Here is a 17835-nt window from a genome sequence, read left to right as displayed (position 1 = left end):
ACAAAAAAAGAGCAATAATTTACAAATGGCCAATGATTTGTGTTTTCACTGCTTGGCCACTCACTGGTCAATCCATAAAATTGTTAACAACTGCCCTGGACTAGCTGACTCACATGGGCACAAACGGAAACACAGAGCAGGTGCTTAAATGGTTTTAAGAAGTGGATTGCTAAGGGCTCCTGGATCCCAATGTATTTGAAATGAACACATATTGAGGTCAATGTGTGTGTGTGTGTGTCTTGTTTTTACAGCTGTTATCATTGTGAATTTCTTCAGCACCAAAAGAAGTGTGTGTCTCACCTTTCATTTCTAGTTTTGAATGTGATTAAACAAAACAACCAAGAGTGTGAAAGGCGATGAACGGGACAAAGTGAAAACACAAATCTGTTCCCAGTGTTGCAGTGGATTAGCCTGGGAATATCTGTCAAAGTCAATGGCAAGTGCATTAAAAAATTCAGAGGAAAGGAGAACTCTTTATAAGACTTCTGTTTTTCTCCTTTCTGTGGCATCTGAACCACCGAAATCCCCAACATGCAAACAAGCACCTTTTTAATTTTATTTTTTTTTTTAATTCTAAAGGTTCTTGAATAATCACAGGCTTAAAGTAAATATTTTTAAAGTCATTATATATGCACACCAGGTCTCCTAATATTCCATTCATAGTATTTTCATGCTGAGCAATAGCAGTGGGTGTGGGTTCCAGCCCCATCTGAAATAACGAAAGGAATGTAGTGGCTCTTGTGCTGCAGTCACTGCCCAGGATGGTGTGTGGGCCTTTAGTGTGGGTAAGTCAGTGCCAGCTTTTATCAGAGCTGTATTTCTGTCAGTGATGCACCTATTCTGCACAGGTCCTCTCTGCTCCAGAGCGTGCAGCCACGCTGAGGCTGGGCAGCTCTGAGCAGCATTCTGTACACCAGGTGAATTCCACTGGAGCCAGCAGTGAGCACTGCTGCTCTGAGCTACCTGCTCTGCACGGTGGTGTGGTGCTGGTGGCTGCCAAAAGGAGAAGGGGTAGGGAAAATGAAGAAAATATAAAATATAAGGTATTTCTTTTCTTACTTTGGTTCTAATTTAGAGCAATATCTAACTTAGGAAGCTAAACAGTAATGCTGCATCTAATTAGAACCTTTATGATGTTGAGACAAGGTTTCTTACTGCTTCAGTCAATGCATTTTAGAGGACATCTCTATAAAGTAAAAAAAGCAAACAACCCAGAGCACAGCATATAGGCAGTTGAATAAGTGTAATAAAACCCATAGATTTTTCAGAACAAAAAATTGTGGCATATGAGCATTTTGTTGACTGGATGATAACTAGTAGGAACCAAATAAGAATGTCAGCAGAAGTTATGTCAAGCAGTTAAAAAATTTCTGCTTCTGCCATGGTCCCATAGCTTGGGACACACATGCTTAGCCAATGCAAATACTCTAACCTCTGGTAAGAAAAAAAGAAAAAAAAAAGAAAAAAAAAGGAAAAAAATATATTACTTTAACTTTCTCATTTCTGTAGAGTTCAAAACTGATGAAACCACTTTCTTCCTTTGGAAAAAACACACACATGCAAATACATATATACAATATCTTCTGATTGTTTCACATGTCTACATTAGTTATATTTTGGAAGTGGAGATGGTGAGGGGTACACTGAGAACCAGCTAGCATCTTAAAAGTTCATCAAGAAAAAGGAGTATGACTTCATCACTTTACTTTTACCATCATGGGTTGGTGAGAGAGAACAAATGCTGGTGCTCAGAAATGATCTACCTGACTTTGTCATATGTAATATCCAGTGAAAAATATATCGTCCTGTAAAAAGGGTTTGTACATAACTTGTACATGGTTTCATTTTGTATTTTTCTCAGATTAAAATTTATGTATTTGTGTTCTAAAAGAAGGAGATATTGCTGTGGTTTTTTTTTTCTCTTCTAGAAAAGTTTGCAACTTGTATCACCAAGTCATAAATATTACAGCATTCATGAAACCAATGCTGTTAATACATTGACTGAAGTCTAACCCCACAGACTTTCTCTCTTGCTTACACTCCAGAATCACGCTCCTGGCTAACAGTAATTAATATCAGCTGCAATGGAGGATGCTGTGGGCACTATAAATGAGTAATTCTGCACAACAAATGGCACACTAATACCAGCTAATACAACAAATAGCACACAAATACAGAGAAAGTTGGTATAATTTAACCACTTTTCATGGTTGAGCAGACCATTTCATATCACCTTTAGCTCTGATAGATCAAGTTAAGATGGATTGATAATTTTGCTAAACAGCACAAGATTTTCTACTTTCTCATGATGATTACATTTAAAAATTATCTGCAAGTTTTGGACTATGTTTCCATTTCAGGGAATTAGGTATCATCCTATATGCAACTGTATGGTTTTTGGTTTAAGAAAAAAGAGTCTCCTATTGGAATATGTAGGATCGTGTGCATGTGGCTGGCATTCTGCTAAAAAATACCCTTGTCATTAAGGCTGACATAATTAATCTCCCAAAAAAGCTCCCCCCACCAAAAAAAAAAAAAAACCAACCCAAAAAACCAACAATCTAAAACAAAGAAAAAAAACACTCACAAAAAAAAAAAAAAAAAAAAAAAAAATTAGTCTCTTTTCAGTCCTCCCTTACTTACCACAAGTCTGCCCTTTGCCACCAGATGCCTCTAGGGGAAAAATTCTATTTTCAAAAAGACTGTAAATTTTCTCTTACTTCAAAGACAGAAGACATTCAGACCTATTTCTAAGTAAGGGCACTCAAAGACCCTGAGCTTGATTCCTGGCTGTATGTACTTGACTGACCTCTCCAAAAAGCACTCCCCTTCCCCCATGCTCTAGCTCTTAAAACAAGATTTATTAATATACTTTTTTAAAAAACATTCATTATGCTAAAATTTTCACCTAGCTCTGGGTCTAGTTTGCCAGGTTTTACTTTCCCATTTTTTTTCACCAATGAGACACAAGTCTCCAGTAACCAGACATATTCTGTCAAAAATAAAACCAGTCAGTGGGAGAGTGAGTTCAAAGTATCCCAATGGAGATGCTGGAGAGGGATGAACACTCCAAAGCACTTCTTAATTTTATTACAACTTTATTCAATTTCCACTTTCCTTTCCTGCTTGGAAGAAGAAACTCCTCTTTCCAACATCCTTGTCTTCTTAGGCTCTCCCCAGCGACTTGGAAATCAAGCCACAGTAACAACTTGTAAAATATTTTATTGCATTTGAAACCACTGACTCTCGAGAAACTTTAAACATATCTGTTAATTTTTCAGTTTATTCACTCAAGTGTTATCCAGTAAATTCTTTTTTTAGACATCAGATACATAAATACAATATATATATACACATATACATAAATGCAATACAATACATATATGCAAAAGCATTCATTGCAAGATACAGTGCAAAACAGATCAACAAATGTTTTCTCATGGATCAAAGACTTTCATGTAGGATGCATAATCCATATGTGCAGACTCAATTAGGTAGCCCTTCACTCCAGGTGAATAGCTTGAATGCAAAACTTGTCTGGAAATAAAAACTCTGGTGATACCAGAAGCCAAGAAAACCCATGATTTTCACATATATATTATTTTCCCACTCAGGAAGAGAAGGTTTCAAAGACAAGTTTTCCTTATGATAAAATTTCTGAAGGATGCTGTAAAATTCATTTCTTATTCCCCCACTGTACATGCTCGGATATCCCTGTTCTGTCTTTTCTTAATACACAAGCTTCATTGCTTCTTCAGCAATATTCTAGTCAGATAATGAAAAAAAACCCACTCTTTCATCATTCTGCATATGGACATAGTTGCTATGAAGTTATAATAATAAACATGGGCAAGACAGTGGAATTTAGGAAACCTGGAAAGTTTTCAGGTGAGGCTACCATGGAGTCACCCACACTGATGAACTGCTTCTTAAAATACAGGTTAGAGAATCAAGTCAAAGCAGGTTATGAAAATTATCAAATTATTTAAAAACTTATGCACTGACATGGAAACCTGGAAGGAGAAAAATAAGAGATGATTATGGGAGTAGACTATTACATGTGGCAATTGAGCTGGAGAGTTTTACTGAGGGGGTATGGACAGATAAAGTTTGGGTAGTTGGGTAACCCACCCATTTGTATGGATGGCAAGTATGACAAAGAAATCCCTTTTACATTTACCAGTTGTATTGGAATTCCTCTTTCTAGTGTTGGATCAGTTTCTGCAAGGATACATTACTAGGTTTTGCAGGTATTTCTCATACTTGGACTCTGCCCAAATAATTTGCAGGGAAGATCAGGGCACCAAGCAATGAAACTGCTTGTAGTTATTTGATACAATTTGTTGTAGCTGGACTTTTAAGAAAGAGTTCTGTTAATGTGTGCTCAAACATCTGCAGGGTGTTTTTTAGGGAAACCAGCAGTCTGGTCTTTGTAACCTGCTTTGATGTGTCCAATCTCACTGAAAACTTTGCTCTGGCCAGAAGGAAACCCACTGCTTTCCAGCAGCAGGGCAAGCTCCAAGGATTATTGCCCTTTCTAATTCACATTCTTTCTTCAAGTCAATTATTACCCTCATGCCCTCTGCTTACTCCTAGGAAATCAAAACTGTCTCTATAAACAATAGGAAAATCTATTCTTGTTTTACATTATGTTTTTCATCCACTTTTGCTAAAAATACCCAAGATAGGCCTGGAAATCCCTTTCAGAATCAAAGTGTCAGTCAGTGTATGACATGCCCAACATGCATAACATGCTTACTACTGAAAATAGTAGCTGGTACTACCCAGCTGGCTACCCATGCTTAGCTTTATCCCCTTTAACACTTAGCTTCGTAGTATATGGGAGTTTTAATATTATTATGATTATTGCTACTTCCTATCACTAGGATACACATCAAGAATACTGATCAGAGAAGCTCTGTACAAAACAGTATCTCTTCCACTTCTGCTGGCACAGGATATGAGTCCTGGAAGAAACTGATGTAAATTTGATTACTGTATGTTTAAAATATCATGGTGTTCTTCACAGTGACCACTGGGGAATTTGTACATGGTCTGGGCTTTGACACAAGCACACAGGGCCTCCTCCAAAAACAAACAACAGGAATGCTTGCAGTCCTGGTAACAGCTGGCTCTGCAGGATGATTTGTACAGTTATTAGCTGGGAGTTATTTTCTACAGAGTCCTTGTAGTCCATTCAGTGCTGTTGGAGGCTGCAGGATCAGCTCATCATCCTCCAGCCGTTCTCTCATTAATACACCTCTGACCTGGAGGCCTCTTCTGAGTGGGACAGAGACTCTCTAGTCAGTTTAATCACCTGTCTCTTGGCTATGCTGTGAAGACATAATTATCAGGATTAGATTGAGAACATTAATTTAGAGCAAAAATAATACTGTCTGTAAGACTTTGAAGATTTAAATCCCCAAGACACAGTAGCAGAACCCTGGTAAAGCCCATGTTGTTGGACAGTGACCTATAGCTGTGTCCAGGTCTCACAGAGAATATTTATTTCATGATACCTTTAGCATGCTCAGTAAGCACATGCACCATGTTCCTTCCAGCAAACAGCAGCTCTTTAACATAAAATGCCTTTTGAAGGCAATTGTGAGTCTTGATTGTCTATGAAGGCAGACTAATGTAACTGGGTAACCAAGACACTTCAGTTTAAGTGGAATGAATCTATGCCATGTATTCTGTCATGCCTTTATGGAAGAACAGCTCTGATATACTGCAATGAAAGACATTTTGGTAAGGGGGATGGCTTAAGGCCACCTTCTTTTACAGCTCACCTATCCAGGGAAATAATAGTAACATAGAACATGAGCTTTTGTTATAACAAAGTTATTTTTCCGTTTAGAAATAGGAAGAATCTCCAAAACCTATGATACATATAATTTTCCATGCCTCTGTTCCTTAGACCCAGCCCATGGTGCATAGCTGAAGAAGCAAACATTTACTCCATGTTTAAAGTTAACCTGAAATATAATTACATGGAATCTGCTATTGTTTATTTGGAGCAGTTAGCTTTCACATGCTCTGCAGATTAAAAGAAAGTTCTGAACCCCCTAATTTATGAGACCAACAAAGAAATAAACATTATTCAAAATTGTTAAGGAAGAGGGTAAGAGAAGCAGAAAGTATATTTGGCACATCATTAAGAAAAGATGTGTTGGAGCAAGTGGAGTGGAGAAGACAGAGCAAATGGCCAAACATTAAAACAGAAAAGCACAAGTGCTAGATCAGGAAAGGAAACCAACTGAAAACATGAGGATGGGGGGGAAATGATACAAAAGAGCTCATGGTGGGTGCAGAGTGATCAGGCCAAAGCTAATGAGCTTCTTCTCACACTCTGAAATCGACAGATCTACCACGTGCTCCAGCGAGCTGTGGTTGCTTTCCATAGCGAGGCGGATGACTTTCTATCAGATGTGTCATTGGGGAAATAATTGCCAGCAATAATGGCGCAATAGCAGCACACTCCGAGCACAATTTATCCATGTCTGTTCTATCTTTCAACTTCAAAGCTTCTACTGCCTCACAGATCACATCAAAATGACACCTCTGTCGTTAATAACAGTGGTCTAATGCAATACTGAGAAGTCAAATCACTTCTCCAGATAGGCGGAATGCCTCATACAGAAACTAGGCATGTGCACGGGTCCTGACATTCCTATTCAGATTTGTATTTGTGGGGAAGAGGGTGGGTTTGACATACAGATTTATTCACATTTGCAACGGCCTGTTTTATAAAGCACAAAATTCACTAAAATTAGAAAGGAGTGGGAACCAGAGTAGCATGCAGAGCCTTAACTTATGCAAAGTGAATGCCTGGATGTAGGAAATTTCCCTTTGCACAGCCCACAGCACATGTTAGCCAGTGTCACAGGTCAGAGATGTGATTTGTCTTTAAAGAAAGAAAGAAACAGATGAGTCAAATAAAGAAAAATGTACCTTAAAATGCACACTGTCCTTGTAGGCAAATGCACATATTTTTCTGGATCTAGGAACAAAACAAGCTGCTGTGAAGCCCCTCCTGGTGGTCATTACTCAGGTAAAGAAGAAAGCTGGCAAACTGCAGTTATTAAAAAGAAAGAATTGTCTGTTTATTTTCCAGTGCTGTTTGAAAATTACCATAGAACAGTAAATCTCTAAATATGAAAAATATGTATGCTTCTTACATAGTATACATAAACACACATGCAGCCAACATAGTGGCAGGGACACCATTTGTTTAAGTTTCATTAAGATGTGTAGTTAAAAGCCTTATTAAAAAGGTCCATTTCTCACTTCAGTGAGTTCAGTGAAATTTATTGCCTGAGGGTTAAGTACTGCTTCAGAGGAAAAATGAGATTTAGGAATATTTTCATATGTTACCATCTTTTCCAACAGAAACATTTCCTATAATGGCTGCTTGGATGGAGGGTTTAGACTTCACTGTATGTTTTCACAGTGCTTTATGTATTAAAATAGACAATCAAACAAAATAACCAGCTCTCAGCTTCACCTCTAAGAAAAAAAAAAGGGAAAAAAATCTTCTTTGGGTAGAAAGCAAGGCAGATTTTTTGTAACAGATTTATTTTTCTCAGTTATTATTGCCATTCCACAAAGATGCTTAGAATACTTAGTTAAAAAGACAAATAAAGAAAGGGAAATCAATGGGAAAGGAAAATTTTCCCAAACTCCACATTTTGACCTGTTTGGATGGTGAAAAGGAGACTTTCTAGCAGCCATTAGCAGTGTACTGCCATTGAATGGGTCTATAGTGTAAATTACTGACTGAATATTTGTGTGCTTTGTTTCGTGTGCTGGTGGCCTTGTTATTTACTGATTGTAGGCATTTTGAAACAGCCTAACTTGAAAATCAGTTCTGTGAATCAGATTTTGCTTCTAGATTATGGGCTAGGAGAATGCTTCCATGAAACTGAAATTCCTCATGGGCTGGGGAAGTTTACAGATGCACAAAGAAACTGTGTACACCTAAATATAATGCACTGAAAACTGCAGTGATTATCCAGTGTTTTGTTGCGTTGGTTTTGTTTTTCTTTTTTAATTATTTATCTTGAAGCTGTAGACAGGAGACTGCAGAGAGATTGACACTGCTCGGGTGCTGCTGCCGTCTTCATCAAGGGAACAAATTTCAGGCAACGTTTATTTCTTGTTCCGTAAATATTAAATGGCAGCTCAGTCATCAGGCCTTGCTTTGGGATAAGGAGAAGGAAATTGTGGTTTGGCTTTTTCTGAAGAAATTCGAATGTTTATTAATACTCTTACTTTCAAGCCAGCTTATTTAAGCAATAATTTTAATGAAGTCTTAATTTTGCATTTTTCTGGTGTTTAATTCATAATTTTTGTGTTAATTTATGTCCATGACCACAGACCCTTTCCTTCCCCTCCCAAACACCAATTGCACTCATGTTACTGTGTAAAAGTTGAAATCGGTTCTCTTCTCTTTCTGTGCATAGACTCCCCTCTGTCAGAAACAGCGCCCAGTTGTGCTCAGACAGAGGGGTAGAGCACATTTCTCCAAACCTGCCATGACCATTACTTTGCTGTCAGTCAGCAATTTTTGGTGTTAATTTTTTTCTTAAATTGACCTACAGTTTTAAAATTGAGAGACTGTCTATGATTTTAATTTGATTTATTACATTATTTAAGTTTATTTACTTCATTTTTGCCTCAGTTGGCTTTCCTTCTATTCTGATTTTTTCATAATGTTTCAGCAGGAAAAAATACAAAAGCAGGAAGTTGGAGCAGCAGCAGAGCATTTCCAGTTTCCCTCTTGGTCAGAAAATTCTGCACAAACTGCACATCAGAGGTGGCTTAAATGAGAGAGTGTCTCTATATATTCTCCATTATTTATGCTCACTGCCTTTCTAATGTTTCCTCAAGCAATAAATGTTGCATTTTGTCCAAAGGAGTGACCACCAGTAGCTGCTGCAACAAGTATTTTTTTTTTATTTATTTCAGGTTCTAGATTACGTATATACTAAAATTGCAGGGGAAAAACCCCACGGGATGTAAATTTGTCATAGCAGTAAGCTTAGAAATGCTTTTCTCCCTATGGTGGCTTTGTAAAAAGAAATACTCCTCAAACCTCTGCCCTGTAATCAGCCAAGGACCCTAACGAAAAAGCACTTTTAGAAAGTGCAAAGATATAATAGTCCCAAGATGAATCTGCCCTACAGTTCCATTTTCTGCCATACAAACGTTTGGGAGCTTATCGTTGAAGCCACATTAGTCTTGATTTAAGGTCTTTTGACACATTATTACAGCACACTGCCATCACTTCACACCTGTCATTCTGTCAGTCAGAAGAGAGGGAGGGGAAACAATTTTGATGTCAATCAACAAATCCTTCGGGAGGTGTAACCTGTTAAGACATATTACCCTTTGCCCATTGCGATTTACAGGCTTTGAATGTAAAGGACATATGCCAGAAATAATTAAAGACTAATCTTTATTGTACTCACTTACGAATGAAGGCATTTAGTACCACCAGCACATTTATACTGTCCAGAAGAAGAAAGAGATAGAGGAGCAGAGTGTGATACTACATCTACTCTTTCCATTTCTATTAATCAATTGTTCTGTCTGGATGTTAAAATCCTCTGCCCTCATGGAGCAAGGTGGTCTTTCCTCTTACACTTGTATTAATGTCCTAGCAACATACAGATGATTCCAGTAGGATGCAAGATATGTAACATTGTTTTTGAATCAAAACAGTATTTTAAAAATAGAGAGAAAAATGGCAAGGAATTGTTGAAAAAATTATCAAGTGAAACAGGAAAAAAAAAACAAAACAACAAAACTAAAACAAAACAACGAATCCTGTCCTCTACATCTTAATGTCTACAAAAATCAATCTCAGCCTGGAGAACTACAACTTCCATAGGCATGGCTTTGGATCACCTCGTAACTACTCTGTTGTAATTCACTTGGAGGCATCAAAGGAGTGATGTCAACCTCAAAATCTGAATTTAGGATCTAAATCCTGAGTTGAAGGAGGCTATTTTTTTTTCCCAAGCTAGGTTTTCAGAGTGACACAGAAGAAAGAAGCATTACACAGCTTACTTGTTACTGTTCACAACTCATCTCTGGAAGAAACATCTTGTCCTTAGACTGACCTTAGAGCTACAATCTAAAGGAAATAACAGCAAAACAAGAATAGCTATGGAGTAAATAAAATAACAGGCAGGGACTATATAGTCTGGAGAGAACCAGAATAAAAAAAATTAATTATATTGTAAATTTTTTTACACTACTGCACTGTATTACTATACATAGAGCTGGTTTGGGCGGGAAGTTGGGTGGAATTGTGGAAGCTCTGACTTGCAGCTGCCACCACACGCAATCAAAACCCTGCTGGGAGGATAGTTTTGCAGTTTTGATAGCTAATTTAAAACAAACTTTGGGCTCATTGTCCAAGAGGCAAACCCTGCATCACTAACTCATCATCACAGAACATTTTCTTGCCTCTCCTTCCAGCTGTACCTCCCCCATTTACGTGCAGACCCACATACACACAAACACACAGGAAGAGACGAGTGGAGGTGGGAACAAGAGAGAAATTGCCCCAGCTGTGCCCCAGACCTCTAATGACTAACACAGCACTCCCAGATGAGCACATTGAGTGTGGTGGGCTCTGCTGGTAGGTGGGGTATCACAATCACACAGGTGATCTGGACACACATTTGAGCGCCCTCAATTTGCATTCACAAATAGTTTTCACCAAAAAAAGGCAGAGATTCACACGCAGCCAAAAGCATTGTGCCTACATTTGCTTATTAATTTTACCTGTGGGCTTTAGCTGGTAGTAGTGACAGAAGTGCACACTTACAGTAACAGTTCATTTTTCATTTCCTAAAATATGGAATCAATCTCACATATTAAAGACTACACCATCTCAGCTCTCACAGTTTGAAGAGGTATTTGAAGGAGTGGGAAGTTGAAAGACAAGGAAGTTGTAAGGAGCGGTGGATTTTAATTCACCATTTTTCACAGAGCTAGGAAGAAAACAAATGATCCCTCATCATCCTTCTAAACAGATACTCTTTATCTCTTTTCACATTTTCATTACACTTTCCTCCACCTCTACTTTCTGCTCTCTCTGGAGGTGGCTCAGACATGACCATGTCAACCAAACAGACCTTTTACCCCAAATTCAACCTGCTGGGGCATTCATATACTTTCAGTCGCTGTGGCAAGTTAACATACATCAGCAGCTGTCCCTTAACTGTAAACTATAGTGGAAGCAAAAAACAGTACTCCAATTTTTACATGAGAAGCCAAGACTCTCTAGGACAGGCCAGAATTGCTGATTTTGAGGAAAATCAGCACTCACAGCCATGCATAAAGCAAAAACCAAATAACTATAGCTAATACAGGAGCAAAAGATTATAAACAGTGTCTTGTCTAGTATTTTGTGGTAACTGTAACATAAAGAAGCTCTGTGTTACCTGCTGGCAGCTGATGCCTGATTCTGCCTTTGAAGAGGCAACATTTTTAAAGCAGCACAGGCAATGGAGTAAAGCAGGTAGAAAATGTGATTGAGGCTGGTGGAAAATGTGAATGAGGCTCTCAGCTTGAAGCTGGTCAGAACAGAACCTTGTCAGCCTGCAAGACTGTCGAATATGCTGTGACATTTAATCAACTGCTTGACTACAGGCTCACCTTTAGTGTCTGTGGTGAAGTGAACATGATTCCCCTCACCTTGCTTCACATCACACATCACTTTTCAGTGCACTGCTGTAGAGAGTTGGGTTATAGCCTTTTTTTTTTTCCCTAAGAGGAACACAGTAACAGAGGTCAGCTACAGTCATGAATTTTATGAAAGGTTTGCTGGGAAACCACATTAAATGGCAACATCAGTCCATACATCAGCCCTGTAGTGCTTTTATTCCAAGACTCTGCAGCTGAGTGATTTGCAATGTACTTGCATTTCATGGCCATCATTTTTAAGCAATGTCATTTGCCTTGGTATCCGACACTTCAGCTGCACCAGAATCCACCCAGCTATTCATGATAAATTTCTTCCAAGAAAAAATCTCCACAAGAAACACTCCCTGGATCCCCAAACTCCAATCTTCAGAAGCTTTGGATATAAAAACAGGCACAGACACCTCAAAATGCAGTATTGACTGAAGAGAAAAAGCCAAGAATAAAATTACTGTCCCGGAATTCAGAGAAGTAAAAAATTTTGATTAAAAATTGAGGTCAACCGGATGCTATGAAAGCATAAGATAAGGTATATATCATTAACATGGCAAAAAGAATGCTTTTTTAAAAAAAGTTTTTGAAGGAAAACTGACACAAATTACTTTTTTCTCCAGAGAAATTTTTTTTCCCAGAAATGATATCAACTCTATTCCAATCACAACACTGGGTATTTTTTTGTGTTTACTATTGTAAAATATTCAGTTGCAGAAGTTATGTCATGTCTATCATGTCATAGATCCATTTAATTGTCAATATGAAATTGTGTTAAAACACTGGGCCTCTTAATCCCTTCTGAGAAAGGGGTTACTTGAAAGGTAACAGTAAACACTCAGATTTGTAAGCAGGTGTGTTAATATTTGAACATCAAGGAAAGACTCTCTATCATCATAAGTAAATTTTCATGAAAGTCTAATAAAAGTCATACTCCTACTGGGATATCTCAGAGAGCTGGACATTAGGCAGCAATCTTTATGGAGATTTCTTATGGAGATTTCTTGCATTTTGGAAATTGTCTACTCTGGCATATTTAGGAGTGCTCACAACTCAGGAAGTATGTTCCCAAAATGGCTTCACAAACTAAATTTTTAAATATCAGATGTCTTTTGACAACAGTACCTACACATGCTCCTAATTTCACTTAGGGATTCTTAGGCCAGAATTCTGTCTACAAATCAAAGGAAAGAGAGCACAATGTAGCAGGTGTGACAACAGCACAGCATTTGGCCCAGTATTTAGAAAAGAGAAAAAGAGGAAAATGGTACCCAACAGCTATGGACCCTTAACAGCTGGAAGTAGCAGCTGTAAGGCTTTTCTTGACCTTCCTGTTTTGACAGACTTAATTTCTATTGCAGAATTTCCAATAATCACTATAAACGCCTGCAACACCACATAGCCCCTACTCTAAATCAAAGCTACTTTAGCAGGAGGACTCAAGCAGTCCATTATCTCCACCTGTTAGGAAGGTAATCTGTATCCATGACAGGGAGAAACTGCATGGCCACACTTAACTCTTGTCACCAGTCATGAAACCCTATTTGTTGCAGACCCATTGCAGCCATGGCAAACTGACTCACCTTGGATTTGTTCCTGTCTCCACTTTAGCTCAATGGCTGTGCAGTCAGTCCACAGAAAGCCTTCCACTCTAGGACCAGGGAGACTGAGTGCTTGGAGCATTGGTCGTTGGCTCAGTATTCAGAAAGTAACACTGCAAACAGAACTGTAGTAGATAACACAGCAAGAATGGTCAGTTACATACTTAAAATAAACACTTTTTTTCAACCAGAAACCTCATATATTTGTTCCATGTGAAATATCCCTCCTCCAGGAATAGGAGTTCAACATGCCACCCAAGGAAACTGAGGGAGCTGAATGAAGGTGCTGGTAAGATGGGATCAGAAATCACAGTAAATCTGCTTTCCATTTATGCCTTAAGTTTTATACAAAGAGTAACTTATTTCCTCAAACCTTCTCTGTGTTTAGCCATGGATCAAGAAATATTAATAAAGAATTGGCTGACCTCTTGGTTGTGGTAAAAATTAGAAATGCATGTTTGCCTGAGAAAATTGAATCCGATCGCACTATTTAAGCCAAAACCAGAGGATGTTGTAAAGGAAGTTTCAGTTCAGTATATCATTTCTCAGATGTTAAACCGTAAATCTGAAGCCCTTCCAGGTCATGCCAACATCAGTGGTTGTCTGATGATGCCTAACAGGCACACAAAAAATGAATTCTTATTATCTTAGTTTCAATGCCTAAATTAGAAGACTCCTCATTAGAAAATGGACACCACAGAAAATACTATCTGTGGTACTTGTTAGCTGTTACCACATAGCAAGGAAAAGCCAAAGCCAAAAAAAAAAAAGGCTTTGGAAGAAAGACAAAGTTTTCTTTTCACCCATTCTCTATGCTTGACAAAGAGGACAAACTGATAGGGCATCTACAGAAAAATCTACTGAACAAGTGTCTTGCTTTTCTTTATATTCTAGCAGTTCTACAGAGTGAGAGAAATGCAGTCCCCAGCTCTGCCAGCGTGCTGTTCTCCACAGGAGAAAAAGGAAATGTGCACGTCCGTAAATTTCAGCAGTAGAAAAAGTTTAAGGGTGCTGTCACCTCCTCCATGGTATATACAGCTTGGTAAATAAGGGAGAGGGAGCTGCTCTTGGCAAAACCATTCGGCATTCTGTGCCCAGCCTTCCCTCCCAAAATAAAATACAATGCTCAGTTTTTAATGGTTCTTTGATGTATGGCTCTGTTCTACCTCATCATTCTAGTATGATTCAACAAACATTAGAGAGAAATTCTTCTGTTTAAATCCTTTACTGCAACAGGAGCAAATATCTTACTTTTAGAAAACACATTTCTTAAAGATAAAATACAATTCTACAATACTCTTTCAGATAGAATTGCCATAAGTCAGATACCCTTGTTCAAATAATGGACTATGAACCTAATTTATCTTGTGCCTTCAAGAAGTACAGAACTTGCTCTTATTAAGGTGCTCCATTATGAGAGTCTGTGACTGGTACAATGAATTGTTTTTCAGCTGTGCTGTGGTTGCCATTATAAGTCTTGTGGTTGAATGAAAAGGCAATTAAGGGGGAAAGTATTTAACAAGAGATCAGAACAAATGATACAGTTTTAAGGACACATCATGATCACAATGACATTTAAAGTGTCATTCAGCTAAAATAAAATAACAATATAGAACTGCACAGGACTCTGGCAAGAGTGACAGAAACAAACCTATTAACTTAGGAGAAAAAAAGCCACTTCATGCTGTAATAATACCTTTAAGTCCCAAACATTTGTTTCCCACCTCCTTTTCACTTCTCACCAAATTACAAGCATATGCAAGAGCAAATATATGTTTCTTATTGAAATGACCTTATCAAATCTATACCTGGATGATTGACATACCTAGATGGAGTTTTCTAATGTTCTGTTTTCAAAAGACAAGCTTCCTTTCAAATTCCAAGTTTTAAATGCTATCATTCAAATTTTGAGGAAACTGCTAGTGTGCATAATAAATCCAGAAAAACCCTCCAAGTTCTTCTATTACTTAAAGAATGTAAGTCAGTCCAGTGTGAGGAAACAGTCCTTGTGCTATGCAAAAATACAGTACTCAAACATGACAGCACTGGACAGCACTCTATGCTGTAAAAAAAAGTAAGCAGAAGTAAAGAAAAGCAAAGCTGTGAAATGCTTTGATACTGGCTTTTCCTGTCAAAGCTGGATTGCACAAAGTACAGTGTAGGTCTCCTGAGGTGTAAACACCTGAGATTTTATTTAAGTTTTTCCTAAAGAGTCATCAAATCAAATCCAAATTTTGGTCCTCAACACCAATGTTTCAGCAAGGTACTTCTAGGAGCTGGTGTATCTGATACTACCTGTAGTAAGCCAGTCTTGTGCTTTATTCTGTTTGCCTGTTGACTCTTATTTGACATTTAAACACTATTTGCTCATTTAATTTTCTGTTAGTTCCAGAAATTCAACCAAACTAGGTTTCAGCAAAAATTCTGTTTTTTATAAAGTTGTGTCTGGGTGCAACTTTTATTCATCTCTGTATTAGTTTCTGCTGCCTTTAATGACATTTCTTCATCTCTTTCCCAGCACCCTACAGGAGGCCTTGTTGGAAGAGACAGCAAAATCAGAGCTTCTGGATTTGCTGTCATTTTGCTTCTAATTCAACTGAAGGCAATAAATAACAATTCAAGAGAGTGGCATCTGAAACCTTCCTTCCTGACTTCCTTCCCTTAGCAGCAGTATTGCTGTGAAAGGCAGCTACAGAGTACCTGTTAAAGTCTCTTTTTCTTCAAAAAACAACAGAAATGGTAATTAATGAATGACTCTCACAAGCTGCCCTTAGCAGGCATATCTTTCTTGAACAATTTTTATGGACTTTAGTGTAAAGTCAAGGAAAGTTCCTTCTGGCTCTTTCTGTCCTCTCCCACCCCAAAGTTCCAACCCAGCTGTGAAGTTGCTCTGTTGCTCACACTGAGTAGGGGTCATGTAGGACAGTTCTTAATGACTAACAGGTTTATCAATATGTGTATGCTCATTTTAAAAACCATCTTGCAAAAAGTTTAACTCACAACACCATTGACAAGAGTTTCTCTCTGTAGATCTTTTACTTGAATTGCCACAGAGCAAGTGAAGGGGAAATTAATTGCGATTGCAGAAGCATCATGGGACCAATTCACATCTGACATGAATCAAATTCCACTGAAAGTGTGAGAATATCTCTATGAACACTGGGTATGGCATTTCACAAGGAGCAGAAAGAGCTTTTAGAATTATTTGCCTACATCAGGTAAATCATTTAAAAACTAGGAGATAGTATTGCTTTAGTCAGAAAAAAAAATGCTTTCTATTGTTATTGTTAAAGAAAATACAGATCAAAAAGGTGAAGGAAAAGCAGAAGGGTTTTTTTACCCATATTAACAAAAGGATACATTTAAAATGGATTTTTTAATTATGTGGGGAAATAATACACTCATGTAGTGGTTGTTAAATATCAGAAATTAAAAGGCAAGCCTGAACTGCAGCCTAGAGTTTTTAGAGCAGTCTCAGAGCTTGGAGAATTCATAAACCAAGCACACCTTCTGACATAACTATAAAATGTGGTATAAAGCCTAGGAAAAAATAGCCATCTTGAAAGGGTAACAGCACTTTTATGAGAATTTCAACTGCACCATGGCAACATCAAGCCGTCAAAGCAAATGAAGGGCAGTAAAAGTAAAATTAAAAATGATGAAGGGGACACCAGCTTGCTAACAGCTTTCCAAGCTGTAAAGCTTTCAAATATTATCTCTTCATTGGTTTGTTCAATCACACATGCTGGTTACCAAGCTTTATCATATTATGCATCTTTTCCATCACTGCAGACTGCCAGGTTTTGATGGACCTAGAGTGAAAAAATAAAAAAAAAGCCTTTTCCCTCTCGGTTCACACCCCTCCTTCCCCCTTATTGGTTTGCCTCTACTGGTGCATATTGTCTATATGGTGACACCTTCTTGTATAAACCAAAGATACTGAAATTATGAGAGAGTTCAAAGTACTTCTGGCCACCTCAGCTTTCCATTCCTGTCTCCTCCTTGTTTCAGCCATGTGCCCCAGAGCCTGTCCCCACAGCTTTCAAACCCCAGACTAGGTTTGGCTGCTCTCTCAGCTGGGCCATGTATCACAGCACCCATGGCTTAGAAGGCCTCTCTTCAAAGGCTTTATCACCTGCAAATAGCAATTTCCTCGTTGGCAACTCATTCATTGTCTCACAGTGAATTTGTTTTACTCAGTTCCTTGAAGCACTCTGAGATAGTTTTCATGCAAGACTCAAATGCAAATGTAGAGTTACTGTGCTGTGTGCATTGAAGTTGAATCTCATATCTGCTCATAGGCCTTGGTAAAGAAGCAAAAGCTCAGTCTCTCTGATCCATTTAATAGCATCTCACAATTAATATTTCTACATTAAAGAGCCACAGCTTTCTGCCTGGGCCTTTGCTCCTGTGATTCCTCTCATTTTTTATTAGCTGCAACATGATTCATGTTTTAATAACTTTCTCATTTAAAAATAGCATTAAATCAGATCATAAACATTGTATATATGTTTCATTGTCATTAAAA

General features: G+C 38.0%; 1 long non-coding RNA gene across 2 annotated transcripts in view; it reads right to left on the bottom strand.

Moving 5' to 3' along the window:
* Nucleotides 1–3263: 3263 nt before the first annotated feature.
* Nucleotides 3264–17835, bottom strand: part of LOC134421672 (uncharacterized) — a 63622-nt gene continuing 49050 nt past the window's right edge. For both annotated transcript variants that reach the window (XR_010028655.1, XR_010028654.1), the window contains 3 exons: nt 13290–13432; nt 6952–7072; nt 3264–5333 (listed from right to left, as the gene is read on the bottom strand). This is a non-coding gene — a long non-coding RNA (uncharacterized LOC134421672). The remainder of the gene's footprint in view (nt 5334–6951; nt 7073–13289; nt 13433–17835) is intronic.

This window comes from Melospiza melodia, chromosome 9, assembly GCF_035770615.1.
Source record: "Melospiza melodia melodia isolate bMelMel2 chromosome 9, bMelMel2.pri, whole genome shotgun sequence".
In the NCBI taxonomy this organism is placed as follows: domain Eukaryota; kingdom Metazoa; phylum Chordata; class Aves; order Passeriformes; family Passerellidae; genus Melospiza; species Melospiza melodia.
This window is presented reverse-complemented; position numbering and strand designations above follow the sequence as displayed.